The sequence below is a fragment of the Lutra lutra genome, chromosome 7, assembly GCF_902655055.1.
Source record: "Lutra lutra chromosome 7, mLutLut1.2, whole genome shotgun sequence".
NCBI lineage: Eukaryota > Metazoa > Chordata > Mammalia > Carnivora > Mustelidae > Lutra > Lutra lutra.
The window spans coordinates 10558079-10575786 of record NC_062284.1 but is presented as its reverse complement, the minus strand read 5'-3'; the positions used below and the strand labels follow the sequence as shown (position 1 = coordinate 10575786).

Genomic DNA, 17708 nt, shown 5'->3' with positions numbered 1-17708 from the left:
CCACTCCCTTCAGAGTCATCATGAGAGAGGAAGTAGCATGACTGCTTACGGGAACACCTCTCCAGAGTGGGAACAGCTTCAAGGCTGCATGTCCCATTCATTTTTATGACCCCAGTGCTCGGCACATAACAGGAGCTCAGTAAGTCTCTGATGAATGAACGAATGAAGACCACACCTTTAAGGCAGGCGCACTGTTCTTGGGTCACCCAAAACTGTGGTGCTACAGTGACACAGCGACAGACACCACAGGTGCATGGACCACGAAGGGATCAGGGCTGCTGCTCCCTGAGTACCTGTATTGTCCAGGAAACCCTGTGTGTTGATTTAATCCTCACCTCGCTTCTCTGATCTGGACAGAACGTGTAATTTGCATGAGGTCCCACAACCAGGAAGCCACAATTTTTTTTTTTTTAACTGTCATTAAAATCACCTCCTATATACCACGGAAATGAGGAAACAATGACACAGACTTCTAAGGGGGCTTGAGAGCATGTTTGTTTTTGGAAAATGCTACACCGGGCACTGGATTTCCGGAACGTTCTACTGTTGCCCACAGCGGTAAGATGGGGATACAGGCGTCTTCTGAGCACTGGTATCAAAGAGAAGGCAGCCGGGCTCCTGTCACCAGCCTGCCGACGGGGGCCGGCTTCCTCTCTGCGCTCAAATGCAGGGTCCTCCCCGCCTCCTCCCTGCACATCCCTCTCACTTCTTTTTTTTTTTTTTTTTTAAAGATTTTATTTATTTATTTGACAGAGAGAAATCACAAGTAGGCAGAGAGGCAGGCAGAGAGAGAGAGGAGGAAGCAGGCTCCCTGCTGAGCAGAAAGCCCGATGTGGGGCTTGAACCCAGGACCTGGGATCATGACCTGAGCCGAAGGCAGCGGCTTAACCCACTGAGCCACCCAGGCGCCCCTCACTTCTTTAATCAATAATATCCACACGGCATCCCACGTGAGAGCTGATGGTGGTCACTGTGAACATGTAAGAAAACTGAACACAAAAATCTGACTGCTTTTCAGTGCCAGTTAGCCCCAAAACCCATGATGTACATTTCACTTTCCCAGGGCAGGGGGCATGTGGGCCAGCCCAAGCAGTTTCAAGAATCTGGTGTTTCTGCCAAGTAAGTTTGCTGAGATTGTCCTGTTAATGCACTGAGCTGACAGATTTCAACATGGTTTCAAACCAGAAGCTTTAGGACATGACAAAGGTGTGTGCACTCAGGGGGGCGGGGTGGGGGAAGTGCTGTCTGAATTTATAAATCTACCTGGCTGGCAGAAAATCCGACACAGACAGAAGCAGGTGTCCTGGATCTACAACAGCTGGGAAAATCTGTCCCCGCCCGAAGCTGGGACACATCCCAGTCGAGACAATGGTAGAAGGGGGGCAGCTCTCGGGGGCTCTTTGCTCCTTCAGAGGCCCTCCATGCATGTCTCTTCCCCCGCGTGGTCCTGGAGGACCTGTGCTGGCAGAGGAGGAGAGCGCACAGTCTTCACTGCCCGGACCTGAAGACCACTATGACCCCTTTCTCCTCTTCCACTCTTGAGCACCACCTAAACCTCAGGTCTTCCCCCAGAGGACACCCTACAGAGCTGTCCAGGCAGCGCAGAGCCATCCCGTGAGCAGCTGGGTCGGATTGGGTCCTCCCCTAAAACTTGGGCAGGCTCTCCAGAAGCCGCTGACAGGCTCTGTGTGGAGCTGACCAGGACGCAGGTGGGAGATTATCTTCAGGGAAGAAACAAAGGCCTCCCTTTCCTACCTGCCTATGAAACCTCACCAGCAGGTGAAATCTGGAGATCGTCAGCCACGCTTCAAGAGGAGGGTGCATAGGACAATCAGTCCCCCCACTCTCCCATCTCTGCCAGCTCACTCATGGTCACCGTTCTAGACTCACCCCGAAGTCTTGGTGCTATACCATGAGCCCTTCCAACTCCGCCAGCTCACCTGGACCTAGGGCAGGGCCTGGCCATAGCAGAGACTAACAAAGTTCGTAAATACGAAGAAATCTCTAAGTGGGGGAAAAAGGGCGGGAGGGGGCAGGGCTAGTAACTTACAGAACAGCGAACCATGCTTTACCTGTTCTACCTCTGCCGTGGACTTCAGGAAATCAGTACTCCCATTAGCCCACATTACAAAGAGAGTAAGCTGAGGCTTCAAGAATGAAGTCTTCGAGAATGTGTTTGCCCAAGGTCACGGACCTGATAAGCGGCAGGGACCAGATTCCAAGTCTGGCTCCAGAGCTCCGTGAATCTGCCTTTCCACGTGTCCTCTGCACCCGCAAGCCAAATGGAGAGAGGTTCCATAAATCCGGGATGCCAAAGGGGCCCAGGACCCCTACACGGTTCCTTAGGACATGACCTGGTACCTGCTCCCCCTCACTGTGGAGGAAAGGCAGGTCGCAGGTGAAAAATTCCAGACTGACCAGACTCAGACGCAACGTCTGGCTGCACAGGGGACGTGAGGAGCAAAGCCACTTGGCAGAGCTGAAAGCAGGGGCCAGCCAGCCTGGGGAGCCACCTGGAGGGCCCGTGTCAGCCCCTCACAGAACGCACACACCTGCACACCTCATTAATGACGCACACGCTCCTAGTGAAGATACACGTCCACAGCAGCCGTTCAGCTGGAGCCTCTAAAAATAGCCACGTGAGGGGGGGAAAGAGTCCCCATGTGGCGCCCGGTCCCAGGCCAGTCACAAGGGGCGTGCCAGCAGCGGTATCAGATGCTGCAGTCACACTGCTGTAGCCAAGGGACAGCCGGGTCACAAGCCACAGCCACAGCGACTGGGCACATAGGGGTGCGTACCTGCGACACGGCAGGGGAGGCAGCTGGGCGCGTTCCCGCACTCGGTGCCCTCGCCAGGCTCCAGGCTGGCTTCACCAGCCAGGTGCAGCCCACAGGTGAGACCCTGCAAGCGGGCATCTCTCCGGTCTCACTTCTCCAGAGTCTCGGCGGCAGCTCGGGCTTCTCCGCCAGGAGGCTGGCGAGGGCATGGATTTAAACTCGGCTGAGGAAATCGGAGCTTCCTTCCAGTTCCTACAGAAGGCGAGTGGCGGTGTCACAAGGTGACGGCTGCTGCCGCTGACGCCATGAGCGAGGCGTGCGGGGCGTGGACGTAAATCAGGCTGGAGGGACTTGCCAGCCCCGGCTGTGAGGAGCTGAAGCTGGGGCGTTCAAAGTCATGGCTCTGAATCACCCCCGAGATCCTGCTGTCCCACAGACCACCTCACACGATACCATTTGGATGGTGCTGACGTGAGCCCTGTATTCAGAAACCCCAAGTAACTTGCCCATGTCACACAGCTACTTAGCAGCAGAGCAACCAAGTCCAAAGTTGCTGACTCCCGTCCTGTGCCCTGCCCCCCAACCATATGCACCTCCCTCTCCTGCCCTCCGTCTGGTGCCTATCACCTCTAGCCTGTCTCAGTTCCCCAGAGACCTTGACCACCCCCCCCACACCCAAGTTAGCTCTGCAGAGGCCACAGTCCAGTCCTGACCCATGTCACCACCCTCTCTACTCCACACCTGTGATCTCCATAGGCAGAGCCCTCCCCTGCCTCCATTCAGCCTTCTCCACCTGTCACCCGCTGAGTTAGCTCCCTCCTTTTAAGGAGCTCCCTCCTAACTTCTCCAAACCTCACTTTGGGGCCTCCCTCTGCATTATGGCTAGTTCCTGTGTGTCCCTTGGCTCACGCGCCCCTTGGGAGCAAACCCCAACACGGGGTCCCTGTGAGCATCCCCGAGGGCTCACCTCACCTTCACTGTCTTTTCACGGATTCCAGAGCCAAGGCTCCCAACCCAACAGTCACTTTGGAATCTCCTGTCCCTACAAGTGCATCCTTGCCTTCTCTCACCCTCCCCTGACCCCAATGCTAGCACCTTCTCATTGCCTAAGCCCAAGGGGACAGTGGCTACTCGCCATAAGCACTCAGCCTTCGTCCTCTACAACCCCAACTAGTTACTCCACACCCGATCTGCTCTACCACCCTGTATTTGAGAATGGGAAAGGCTTTGCCAATGTAAGAATAAGCCTTCCCCAGAACACGCTGGATGCTGTACCTCCTTCCTCTCCAGCATGTTCTACGTCAGCTCCCTCCCCGTCGGGGAGCAGGAATTGGCCTCACAGCTGCAGAAGTCTGCTGACCCCTCCAACTTAGACGTTTTTCACCATCATCCATACTTTCCCTACCCACTTAACCCCAGCTCCTCAGCTCTCCGCAAACCATCTCCTTGAAAATTCTCTAGACCTTTGAGGGATCAGCTCCAACAACCAGATGTTAATCTCCATTTTCTCTAATCTCCCTGCGGCAAGCGCAGCTGTCCACGTGTGGGGCTTTCTTCTTTGGTCTCTCCTTTCTCTCTTTCCCCTTTGTAAGTGGAACCCGAATGCTTTCTAGGGCTTCTTCCTAACCTTGGGCTTTTGCTTTATTCCTCCCTTCCCCTCCAGGCCATCACACATGGGTGCTGACTGCCTAAACCCCTGCATTCTTTCCCTATCCTCTTCTCAACCAAAGCGGTTTCCACCGTTCCTGCTGGTGAGCTTGGCTCTGCAGAGGATTTCCAAATATATGATACACTCACCTCTCCATTCCTTATCCTCACCTAACTCACCAGGAGACACCCACCTTCGGAAGCCCACTGCCACCTCAACCCACTGGCTCAGAGCTCAGCCCCAGCATCCTCCCACATTTGCCTACCCGCTCAGTCCCCCAGGATCTTCTCCCTTGGTCCCGTCCACTCTTGCAGTGACAGACCTCTGGCAATCATTCCTTGTCCCTCATCTCCACTGCCACCATCCTGATTGAGGCTCTTGCTAACGCATTCTTTAAGCCACGCCACAGTTCTTCACATACATCTCTCTCTGCGTTCCATTTCTTTCTTTTTTTTTTTTAAGATTTTATTTATTTGAGAGAGAAAGAGTACAAGCAGGAGGAGAGGCAGAGAGAGAAGGAGAAGCAGGTTCCCCACTGCACAGGGAAGCCCAATGTGGAGATCGATCCCAGGACCCCAGGATCATGACCTGAGCCAAAGGCAGATGCTTAATGACTAAGCCACCCAGGTGTCCCTCTTGAGTTCCATTTCTTTGTCCCTGACACCACGTCAATATATGCAGGCAAAAGAGACTCTCGATGCCTCAATCCTTTGAAATCAGGACCAGTTCCCTCCTTTGGCCTTCAGAGCCTTTCCTGGTCACAGCCAGCAAACCTGCACCATCAGAACCTTACTTCCCGGGGCCTTATCCACACCCTACTCCTGCCCAGAATGTTCCCTTCCTCCCTCTGCTCCTGCATCGAGCCTGACAAAATCTTAGAAGGCCTCGCAGAAATTTCACCTTCTCCTTGAAAGTGGCCCAGCCTGAACGTTTTTCCAGCCTTTGACCCTAACAGGTAGTGTCTCTACGGTTCATTCGGGAAATCACTCCTGGGTCAACTTCTGGTAGCTTGTGGGAGCCACGGGTATTTATTCCTCTTACGTCCAACTAAACAACCAGCGTCTGCCTTCACCGGGTTTCCTGGCCACTGTTTCTGGAGCTGTCGCCCTACAAGCTTCAGGAGCAAGGAGTGGCCAGCGCCCCTCCGCAGCAGCGAGCAGGGACCAGACCCGGTCCTACTGTGGGTATGCAGAGATGGCACCCCCAACAGTTGTCCTTGGCACATGGCTGCCTGCTCACCCCCCTCCCCCACACCTCATCACCAAGTGGAAACACTGGCTTCTGCCCCGATTTCCTGCCCACTTGGCTTTCCAGCATTCCTGCGGAAATGGAAGCCTGCCTTGGACCCAAGCCTACCAATGTGATGAACGGAAGACCCCAGCATACGTTTCCTAAAATGCTCATCCCCAGACCTAAGCTCTTTGCTGCCCCAGCTGCCTTGAGGATGGACCTCGATTGCCACAGGCCACTGTAATCGGTTGTCTCGGGAACTCGAAACTGCTACTCATCAGCCTTCGAGGGTCTCCAGCTGTCCACAGCTTCCCTGTGCCATGCCTGCTTAGAGATGGGACAGAGGAAGCATGCGCCAAGCCCTCTCAGGGCTGCACACTGGACAGCGGACCTCTGCCCCTAGGGACCTTTCTTGTCGCCAAGTGGGTGTGGGCCCTGTCAGAGCCCTGCCTGGCCTTCCTCACTCCCTCCCTCACCCCTTCCTCTCACCCTTCACAAAGCCGCCTTACTGAATTCTCAGAATGCCCGGAGTCTGGAAAAATCCCCACCCTTCTCCTCCTCTGAAGATGGAGAACACCCCCAGAGCCCCCCTTTCCCTGTCACGGCCTCCGGGAGAGAGCCTGGCATACCAGGCACTCGGTAACTCCTATTAATTCAGTTTTTGAGGTTTAGCGTCTGAGCGGGCAGATGGAGCAGTAGAACATGGGTCTTCTGGCGACCAGGCTGGAGGAGAAGGCAGGCTGGCTTCCTCCCATTGCTCTGGAACCATCACGCCTCTGCCCCCAGTGCCGCTTGAATGCCACTGCTAAGAGGCCCGGCTGACTTCCTGTGTTTGCAGAGCCCGGGGCAAGTACAGTTCAGTGCCCATAATAGCAATAAATTATGACTGTAATTTAAACTGCAGGCCTGGAAGGAAACCCTAATCTAGGGCATTTTCACCCCTACAGCCTTCCAAAGAGAGCCGATTTTCTTTCCAGCTCTTTCTCTGCCGCTTTGCGCCCACGCTTTCCATGAGTGCCCAGGTATTTGGCTCAAGGGGGAGTTGTGTTTCCAAGAGGCGGCAGGTAGCCTACACGGGCCAGTGAGTGGTGGGAGCTGCCCAGTGGGTTCCTACTTTTCCCTGGATGGTGACAAAGGCACGGACTTGGGTCCATGTATTTCTCTTCTGCCAACGTCTAGACCAAAGCACACGGGCTCATGCTGAAGCCTCTGCCCAGATAGGGGAGGTGCTGGGGAAGCCTCCTCTGGCTCTTGGGGAGCTCTGCTGTCACGACTGCCATGGCTGGTGAGCACACAGGGCATGCCTAACCTTCTGCACACAGTATCCAGCTCAATTCCTGCCAGGCTTCTGTCACCCACCGAGCGAGCCCTGCTCTTACGGCATCTGGCAAGGTGAGACACTGAAGCTCAGAGAGGTCAAGAGTCCTGCCCAAAGTCACAGAGCCGCGTGGGGCAAGTCCAGGAATTAAACCCACGGTGTCTCACTTCAAGCCCAAGGTGTTCCCCAGCATGCTCCTGCCAGCATGGCGGGTCCTTGTGGTCTCCACAATTTTGGGATGAGTCTAACGTCTCCACTGGACTTAAAACCACATAATGAAGCTTGATGACGAACGACTACTCCCTGGGAAATGACCTTTTGCATCTTTTTAATAGTTTACATTCTCGACTGACAAGTCTAAGGCAGGTGGTGGCCCGGGCATGTCTCACCAATTAAGAGCTCCTCACTCTGGGCTTTGAAAGCCTATGAGCCCACAGGAACAGAACTCACATCACCTGGCCTTGCACCACAGTGGGGTCTCTGACCGAGGAGGCCTCCTGGATTGGGCTCAGGTCTCACTCTACGGCCATCCTGCAGCAGACAACACAGTACCTGGCCCAAAGGACAGGCCCGTTATCACAGAAATATCAGAGGTATGAACGTGCTCCCCTCCCGCCCCAGCAACAGGCAGCGTGACACAGAACAAGCCTCGACCTCCGGGAGCCTCCATGTTCCCATCTGTGAAATGGGAATAATGATCCCAAGCTCATGGCACTGCTCAGAGAACCTACAAGTTAAAAGAATGAGCTGAGAATCCCTACTCCCTTTAGCCGAAGAAAAGACCCCTTCCTGCTGCCTGGGGCGGGGGGAGTCTGGAAGAGCTACTCTGTTCCACAGTTTCAAGGTCTACTGGGCACAGCCCCCCCCACCCACACAGGGCTCCCTCTCTCCTTCCAGCCCAGCAGAGGCGTCAGCCCCTCCTCCTCAGGGAGCTGTGTTATCAGAGCTGCTGGGCCACGGGCTCTCTTCCTGGCAGATCAGGTGACATGGAACCTTCCAGGTACCATCTGACAGCTTTGGTCGATAAGCTGCCGTCTGAGCTGTACTTCTAGTTTGAACAAGTGACATCTTCCTTTTCATAAAGTCCTTCTCTGGAGGTGTTCAACCTTACAGGCATCTGGGATTCACTCGGACTTTCTCCAGCCCCCTGGGGATTCTCTGAAGATGCTTCTATCTCACGAGAGCAGCATCGTGGGTCCAAGCGCTCCACTGCCTGCCTGAGCTGGGGAGGGTGTGCTTAGGACAGGAGGCCCCTCCCCCCACGTGTAGGAGACTCCCCACTGCAGCCCATCTCTAGAGCCTCACAGTCAAAAGCAGGAAGGGGACACTCAGCACGAGGCCACCGCCACCTCTGGGGGCAGCCTTAATTTCTCTAATGCTTTGCTATGCTGAGTTACAAAATAAATGATACCCGCAGTCCCACGGCTTCAAGAGGACTTTATTCCTACAGCCATGGACCATCTGTGATGGGAAGAGACCTTTCAGACCTTCACTTGCGACTGGCTCATTTCACTGCAAGGAAACCGAGGCTCAGGGAGACTGGGCCCTTTCCTGCTCCGTCATCCACACGGACTCCTAATGGTGAGCTCTTTACCCAAGAGCAAGGCGTGGAATGGAGATTTTAAAATGCAGCAGCGTTTCTAAGAGGCAATGAGGATAGACCCCTGTGGAAGAGCACTCTGCAGTAAATGACCATTAGTATTACTGGAGACGACCTAAGGTGAAGGCTGCTGGCCAACATCAAGACCTGCCGCTCCGCAGGGCTCCGCCCACAGCCCCCTCTAGTCTGTCCACACCGCCCCACATGGTGATGAGCCTACAGCTCTCCCCTTCAGCTTTGACAATCCTGCCCAGATGCAGCCAGCGGTCAGTCTCTGGACCTGGGACAAGCTGTTCCAAATCACATCGCAAACTGAGAGGTGCCTCGATGTGTTCAGCGACCTCCTGCACACACCCTGCCCCCGTCAGGTCCCGAACAGGACAGCGGTCCCTGTTCCTCATCCATTCAACTGCCTGAGACTGAGATCTGCCAGCGCGGCAAGCACCGTGCTCCGGGGTGGGCAGACAGCCTGCCAAGTGCAAAGTCAAGTCTCTGCTCTAGGTCAGCTGACACCCCATGGGCAGAGGAGACAATAAACAAACAACTGAGTAAACAGATCACATGCCAGGCATTGACGGGTGTTGCCGGGTGGGGAGGGAAGGGGACTGAGCTGCGGAGGGCTGCTATTTTCTGCAGGACAACAAGGCAGGCTTCTCTGGTACAATAGCATTTGACCAACACTTGCCATCTGGAAGCCAGAGGGAGGGGTGTCCTGGGCAGAAGGGAGAGGAAATGAGATTTTTTTTTTTTCTCTTTTCCCCTAATGAGGCAGGGAACATTCTAGGAAGAGCAAGGAGTCTGCGGTGGCTGCAGCAGGGGAGGGGAAAGTCGCGGGGACCCAGGTCATGAAGGGCCCTGAAGGCCACTGTCAGGATGCTGGCATTCCCCAGGTATGGGAAGGACGCAATCGGACTTGTGTTTTAGCCAGATCGCCCCAGCTGCTGTGCCAGGAACAGCCTGGGTAGGCATGTATTGTGCTGGTCTGAGTGCGACAGGATGGTCACAGGGTCTGGGTGACCGGCAATGGACATGGTGAGAAATAGGGAGTATCCTGCATAGATTTTCACAGCGAAGTTGACTGGATTATGGGGATACTGGTCAAAACCATCAAGGCTTCCCTGGGACTGCCCTGTGGGTCTCAGCTCATCATTTACAACTGACTTGAGGCTCAAGGTAGCTAAGGTGTCTTCGTGCAAAGAGCTCAACAGGGCTTCTGAAGTGGGAAAATAAGTCCAGCTTGATCCCCACGGACATCAACCACAAAGCTGTGGGAGAACACGTTACCTCAAGTTTGTTTTCCAGTTGGGCAAAGACAATGGCACAATGCCCACACAGAAGCCTGGCCATTACCTGGGAATGTAGAAGGATTTATGATTACAGACTAATTCCGATCAATACGCCATTGATTAATGTTTGCTAATATGTGTGTCCTGGCAAGGAAGTGAAGAAAACATCCCAGACCAAATTAAGCTGGAAAGCCCTGGGCTGAATGAAGTCAAAACGGGTTCTTCATACAGGACTTCTCAGGGCCTTGAATATGCTAATGAGCGTCAGCACTGTCCAAAAGAGGTCTTTATCAAGCTCATGTATTGTGTTGTAGCTGCAGTTATTTTGACAGAGCCCCTTCCCAGAGTACTTTTATTTGAAACATTTTAGGGAAACATTGAATAGAGAGATTGCATCACTTAAGCCTCCACTGTGTATGCTAATAATTCAAAAACAATTTCTGGAATTCTGTTCTGAGTGCTGGGGGTACAAAGGGAAGGAAGAACACCAAGTATCACGTAGTGGTTTGCAAGGTCAGAGCCCCCTGCTCCCTTATGCACCACTTGCCAGCCTCCTAGGCTGTTAGGAGTGGGGGGTAAGGCTACAAGGTAAGAGCCACGCCTGGGCGAGTCCAGCCCACAGGGTACTTCTCCGTAAGGCTTCTTGGCCCTCCACCATCCCTCTCCATGAGCAGAGGGATTTGGAAAAAACCTCCATGGAGTGCACATCTTTGTAAAGCCCATTTTTCTTTTCACATCGCTTGCCCACCCAAACTAATCAGAAGGTAGTAGAGGAAAGCAACACTTGCAGGACAAACTTTGTGTTGCCCTTTTTATAGGCATCTCTTCCCTCTGGTCCTCATTACAGCTCCACGTACAGGAAGCTCTGAGAAGCCTTTTAGAAGTCTTTTTCCATGTGGGGCGCCCGGGCGGCTCAATAGGGTAAGCAATGGATGCTTGATTTCGGCTCAGGTCACGATCTCAGGGTCGTGAGATCAAGCCCCAGGGTGGGCTCTGTGCTGAGCATGAAGCCTGCTTAAGATTCTCCACTTCCCTCGGTCCTGCCTGACCCCATGCACATGCACTCTCAAAATAAAATTTCGAAGCCTTTCCATGCACCATCCATTTAGCCTCAGAACATCCCTTTGAAGAAGGTGGGTATCCTTCACAGTGGAGAAAATGGAGATCTGTAGACACTTGGTGCCCTGTCCCAGATCACACAGATCCTAGAGGTGTAGCCAGACCCGACGGCTGGGCTGGTGTCTAAGCCTGCTCTCTTTCTGACACACCAGCACCCGGTTTATTTATGACGTGGACTTTCCAACAAGTAGGCCCTGCTGGGGACCTTATCAAATTGGCCAGCGCACCCTGGAGACTAAGTGGGCTGGAAGAATTTAACCCAGGACACTGCTCAGAGCCTCGGGCGCCAAAGCTGTCCTAAAAGATAGAAAGATGGAGACACGACAGAGCCCAGGGCACTCTGCGTCTGCCTGCCCCAACTGAGCCTCGTGCTCTGGCCTATGGCCTCAGCAGAACGGGCTCTGCCTTATTTCAATTCCAGAGTCATTCCTCCGGAAAACATTCTGGTGGTAAGGCTGAAAGGTTCTCCGACTTCCCAACTGTAACTCGGTGGAGGGCTCAGCAGAGCTCAAAATTTGAGGCAGCAAGCAGTCCTCTGCCCTGGACATGGGTGATGGTTGGGGTCACAGAAGGAAAGCAAGCCAGACCAGAGCAATCTGTACAAATGTCACTTCAGAAAAAAAAGAGAAAAAAACAAAGATGTCAGAAGCAATGCATTTTCCATTCTCCCTATGAATGATTCCATCTTACGATATGGGACAAACTCATTTTACACATCAGAAATTCGTAACATTTCGTCGAGCAGAGTCTCCAGAGCTGAAATACTGCTCTTCAGGGAGGGAGTTTACTGGCCTTGACCACAGCTGACGCTCTTCAAGGCAGATCTGCTTTATGAAAGGATGTGTCTGGAGTTTCAGTTTTACGTTCGCATACATCCTAAAAATGTCCACGGTCCGAATTATTGTTTTCTGTACCTAGTAATCACACGGGCCAATATTGGTGAAAAAAATCTCACTGAGAAAACAAGCTACATCTGCGTGTCACCCTTACGAATCACCAAGCTGAACACAAAATGTTAAAACTCTCATTATTTCAGTCAGTGTCAATGTTGACTCTCCAAACCCTGTGAAATGAATCTAGACTTTTATAACTAGCTCAGAAAGAAATTTGAAATGAAAACTCTAAATTACAATTTTTAGCCCATCATATGTGCCCCTCAGCTACTATATAAGTATTACTTTATCCTCACAAAACCCATGCAAAACAAGTGTTTGTACCCCAATTTTAAAGAGCAGTTCGTGCGGCACCTGGTGGTTCAGCTGGTTTAGCGTCTGCCTTCGGCTTGAGTCATGATCCCAGGGTTGTGGGATCAAGCCCCACATGGGGCTCTGCACTCAGTGTGGAGTCTGCTTCTCCCTCTCCAGCTCCTGCATGGGCATGCACATGGTCTCTAATAAATAAAATCTTAAAAAATTTTTTAAAAATTGCAAAGACAATGTGGTATATATACACAATGGAATACTATGCAGCCATCAAAAATCGAAATCTTGCATTTGCAATGATGTGGATGGAACTAGAGGGTATTATGCTAAGAGAAGTAAGTCAATCAGAGAAAGACATTTATCATATCTTCTGACATAAGGAATTTGAGAGGCAGGGCAGGGAGTCATGGGGGTAGGGAGGGAAAAAATGAAACAAGATGTGAGCAGGGAGGGAGACAAACCATAAGAGACTCTTAATCTCAGGAAACAAATTAAGGGTTGCTGGGGAGTAGGGGAGAGGGATAGGGTGGCTGGATGATGGACATTGGGGAAGGTATGTGCTATGGTGAGTGCTGTGAATTATGTAAGTCTGATGATTCACAGACCTGTACCCCTGAAGCAAGTAATACATTATATGTTAATTAAAAGTAAAAAAAATAAATAACATTTAAAAAAAGACGATTAATCCATGATCAGAAAGAAACTGTGACTTGCCCTCATGCTTTGGGGCAGGGGGTGGGGGGGGTGGGGGTGGTTCTCAAGTGTTGGGGCTCAGGGTCAGCTAGACCCACCAACAGCCTAAGTAGAAGGTATTCCAAGGCTCCAACTGTGTGTATGTGTTTACAAGTTGGGGGGAGGTGGGGTATGGTATTTTTTATTTTGTTAGTTGGCCATTTGGGAACTCAGTATGGAGCTATGCACTTCATTTAAGAAATGATGTTGGCAATGGGGCTGTCCAGTTTGATGAGCCGACTTCTTCATCAAGGCAACCTCTCTGGGCCCATTGGAGCAGGAATGGCAAGGCTCCCCGAGGCGATCAATCTGGATCCTTCTAAAGGCACCACCTTACCTTTTTAAGACCTTCTTTCACAGACTTAGAAAATAAACTTGCACTCTTTCAGAGCTGGTATCCTACAAAACCAAGAGAGTGTGGATCTCTGATCTTCGGGTAAAATACCCATTATTAACTTCAAGATGCCCTTATTTTATGCTTTGGGGTTTTTTTTAATACATGAACCTTGCGATGCCTCAATAATTACAGAACAGGAAAAATAAAATGTGGCCCCTTCCCTCCACCCCAACTCTATACAGTTCCTCTGGCTTTCGGAAGAGCCTGCTAATCCTAAGGTCTCTAAAAACCTGAGAGGTTCTTACCAATTAAAACAACCCACTTCCCTGGTGCCTTCCTGATTCCCTAAGGCCATTCTGTATGCATGCACCCCAGAGTAATTGGTGACTGGTCCCAAGGCAAAACTCCCCTCCATGTTCTCCCTATTTAAAAAGACAACCCTTCCTTTGTTTTAGCCTGAACCTGCATCTGACACCCTCTTTTCTCGTTCACCTCCTCCTGGAGGCCTTCACTGATTTAGTGTTAAGAGAGACCTCCTGGCCTCCTATTCCAGATGAGGACCCATCCAGCAGGCATGTGAGCTCAAGCTTAGAGACCACAGTGAGTGAGCACTGTTGTCTTTTCACTACAGAACAAAGCCTGCATAGTTGGTGTTTATGTATTACACAACCCACTCTAACATTAACCAGACACGATTTAGGAGAACAAATAGTACCCCCTAATCTTAACAGCGTTTGACATGAAATCAGGACTTTACCTAGAGAAAAAACACATGGGCTCTTCTGTTGTCCTGAATGTTCCAACCCAGAAATACTCCAGTCCTCTTGTGTATTGGCTGGAATGTTGCTTTTTTCATATATCAACTTTTGTACGAAGCACACAAGTGCCCCATCAGCGTGATTTGACGTGGAAAGTTATGTAACTCGATGTCACACGATTCCCAAACTCTCCGTTAATGGGCCTTTCTGCTACTTTCTTTAGAAATTACTTCCTCCGGTTTAAGGATTCCGGCTCCTCTAAAACAGACACCAAATAAAGAGAGGTATTGCTAAGAGGATGTGGGGCCAAAAAGGCATTGTTAACTAGCACTTTCCCCAGACAGAAGATCTCTGCTTCTAGATGTTGTAGCTTAATGACGTATTTTCACTCAGCAGTGAGACGTCTGTCTGCACAGAACCCATCTATCCTGCTGATGGAAGTTTGCAGGGTTTTGTCTTTGGGGAACTGGGAATCCAGTGTTTAAAAGAGCGGATTCTTTATCAATAACTACAGTCATCGAAATAAGCAGGACTTTATTTTCCTTTTCTGCTGGATTTTTTAAGCTCAGCAAAACTGAAAGTACTTGACAGAGCTGTGCTGGGGAAAAAAGGAAAGGCAGGATCCAGCAGAAATAATGCCTGATGTAAGCAGAAGACAGGCACCAACATGGAGCCCAGAATTTTTTTTTTTTTTTTTTTTTTTGGTGGTGGTGGTAGGGGCTCTGATCAAAAGGCATCTTTCTGGGGCGCCTGGGTGGGCTCAGTGGGTTAAGCCTCTGCCTTCAGCGCAGGCCATGATCTCAGGGTCCTGGGATCAAGCCCAGCATCGGGCTCTCTGCTCTGCGGGGAGCCTGCTTCTTCCTCTCTTTCTCTGCCTGCCTCTCTGCCTGTGATCTCTCTGTCAAATGAATAAATAAAATCTTAAAAAAAAAAAAAAAAAAGGCATCTTTCCTCTTGAACTAACTCAGTACCTGCACTAAGTCCAGCTCGGCTCATTCACATCCGACTGAGGAATTGTGTTACACGCTTCACATGGAGGCTTCCGCTCATGGCACAGATGATGAGCTAATGTCACCTCTGTGCAATCTTGGAACGGCAAGACAATCCCCCCTTACTTAGAACCTGGATGGGTCAAGAAGCCCTGCCTCTTCCCCAAGTGCAGACGGCAAGATGACAGGCAAAATTCTTAGGCCACGAGCTCCAGCACAAGCAGGAATATGTGAAGTCTAATTAACCTCTGAATGGACTCTTTTTCCCAATTTTTGCTCCAGAGGCTTTATACCAGAGGAGCGAAGGACCCAACCATGCTGAGCACGAGACAGCAGAGCCCCTTTGCAGCAAACCACGGGAGCACGCCTGGTGTGATCAGTCTGCCGCAGAGTTGGGGGGAGAAATCAGTTCTACTCATTCCAGGCTCCCTCCCCACCATACACACAAGCAGGGAAGACGGGCTCCCCAGCACAAGTGGACTATGCAGCCAGGGAGGCTGGGAATTCTCTCAGCCTGGAAACAAGCTAGCTGGACAGGCTCCCCACTCCCCAGTGGGCAGGGCTGTACCCCAGCTCAGCTGCTCCCAGGACCAGGAGTCCCCCCCACCCCACCCCCCCACCCCCGCTTTCCAGATGCAGGGCAGCTGGCACATCTGAGCGCTCCCTACAATGGCCAGTATCAAAGCTCAGGCAGGTGCTAGAGCCTCACATGCCTTCCTCTGGGCAGGTCACGCTCATGCTTGCCCTGAAACACCGAGAACAACTGGAGGCAGCATCTGTCACTGACACCCCACACCCACCGCCCTGAGCCACAGAGTATGTCCTGACGATGGGGCCCCCGTGCCTGCTCACGAAAGGGGCAGGGAGGTCATCCCTCTCTGCATGATCTTAAAGTGACCACCTGTGACCATGACACTGCACCTCTGGGTGAGCTCTGAAGGCCAGGCTGGGGGCCATTCCCACCCAGGACCATTCAGCAGCAGACGGTCGCCGCGTGCACACACCAAGTCTGTAGAGATCCCTGGGAGGTTTTCTATTTATTTTTCAAAGCCCAATCACGTTTCTGGGTCTCGCTTCCCCACATCCGACGCGCTAAGATGAACCAGATGATTGGGCTGTTTACTGACCCAGACGGTCTTCAAGGTAAACCTAACGCGCACGTCATGGACTTATCAGATCACCAGTTCCCTGCTCTTTAGTTAGCTGTGCCTGCAAATCAAGGCACTAATGTTTGTCTGCACTCGATTTAAGAGTTTCAGAGACTCTGGTAGTTTTTTTGTTTTGCTTTGTTTTTCGCTATTTCCCTAAAGAAATAACTGGCATTTCCGGGCTTGGAGCCACAGAGCATCCTTCACACGTTCTTCTGCTTTACCGCCGGACCTCGCTGCTGTCCGTGGGTGTCCTGCAGTCGCAGGTGCTTTTTGAATCCAGGTTTCCCAGGACGAAAAGTAAAAGAAAGACATTTTAATATTAGAAAAAGCGTCCCAGTTCAGCACAGACTCATGCATTTCGAGGACAACAGTGGGGAAGCTCCGATCCTCGCTTCTGCGAGCTATGTGGGCTCTGTTTTCCCCAATCGCTCACCAGCATCCCCTCCCCTGCTGAAGTCAGTTACAAGACCCCCCCGAAAGCACTTCACAGAGTCTGGTGATGCACGGACAACAGTGACCGCTAATCCAAGGAGTTCGCGTCTCTGGTTTTCAGTGTTCAATTGGTCCAAAAATGGCCAACAATTCATGCCTGTATTCAACACCGCTCAAGCAATTACAGGAGAGCACTGCCGGGGATGGAGTTACCGGGACCCTCCCCCGGGCCACAGTCCTATCGGCACTGCCTCACCAAGCAACACCCGCAAGGGCCTGCTGATACCACCGTCTTGATTGCCATCTCAGGGAGGAGGACACCAAGGCCCAGCAGGTTTGCATGCCAGGAGCCACAGAGCTGGCAGGAGGCAGAACCTGGGCTCTAAAAGCCGGGCCCCTGTCCCCTCCAGCATGACTCTCAGCCTCTCCCATAAACTGGGATCAACAGGAGACCACCCAAGCCAGTGCTTCCCAAGTCCCACATGCAGAGAGCCTCTCCCAAATGTCTGGGCAGGACCCAGGAATCTGCATCTACAAGTGCCTGAGATGGTCCACGTGCCAAACACCACGACGTGCCTGCCTACCTTGCGCATTTCAGCTCATCGTCAGGAACTGGAGACAGAGGCTGACAGCTGCGACCCAGCTGGGTCATGCTGCTGAGTAGTACTGCCCAGCGACACCAAGTCCAGTGACACCCACTCAAGCCGCGGACACCCACCGGGTGGAGGATGTCCCCCAGGCCCCGGATCCATGAACCCCATGAAGAACCGGGCATCACTGCTGCTGCTTGGGCACAAGTTCCATCAGGTGGGAAAGCTCCTCGCCCCTATAAGAGGACCACGGCATGTCCCTATGGGACTGGGGCTTGCACTCCCTTGCCATCCCCCAGGCTTTCCCATGGGGTCTGGTGTTCCTCATTAAACAGCAGAGAAAGAGCAGAGTGTCCACAGAAGGACTCATGAGACATCCGCTGCTGAGCATGGGTACTTAATGCCAGGAGGCACGATGACGAGGTTTGTGGATGGACACGGAAGCCAACGCATGACACGCCAGCTGGGGAAAAGTTATGGGGGAGTGCGGCTAAGCAAAAGGACCGTACGTGTCCCAGCATGTACTTCTGAAGCCAAGG

At 52.1% G+C, this 17708-nt stretch overlaps 1 protein-coding gene across 3 annotated transcripts in view; it reads right to left on the bottom strand.

The window, feature by feature from the left end:
* SLCO3A1 (solute carrier organic anion transporter family member 3A1) overlaps positions 1-17708 on the bottom strand; it is a 298277-nt gene that overhangs the window by 135666 nt on the left and 144903 nt on the right. The window lies entirely within an intron of this gene.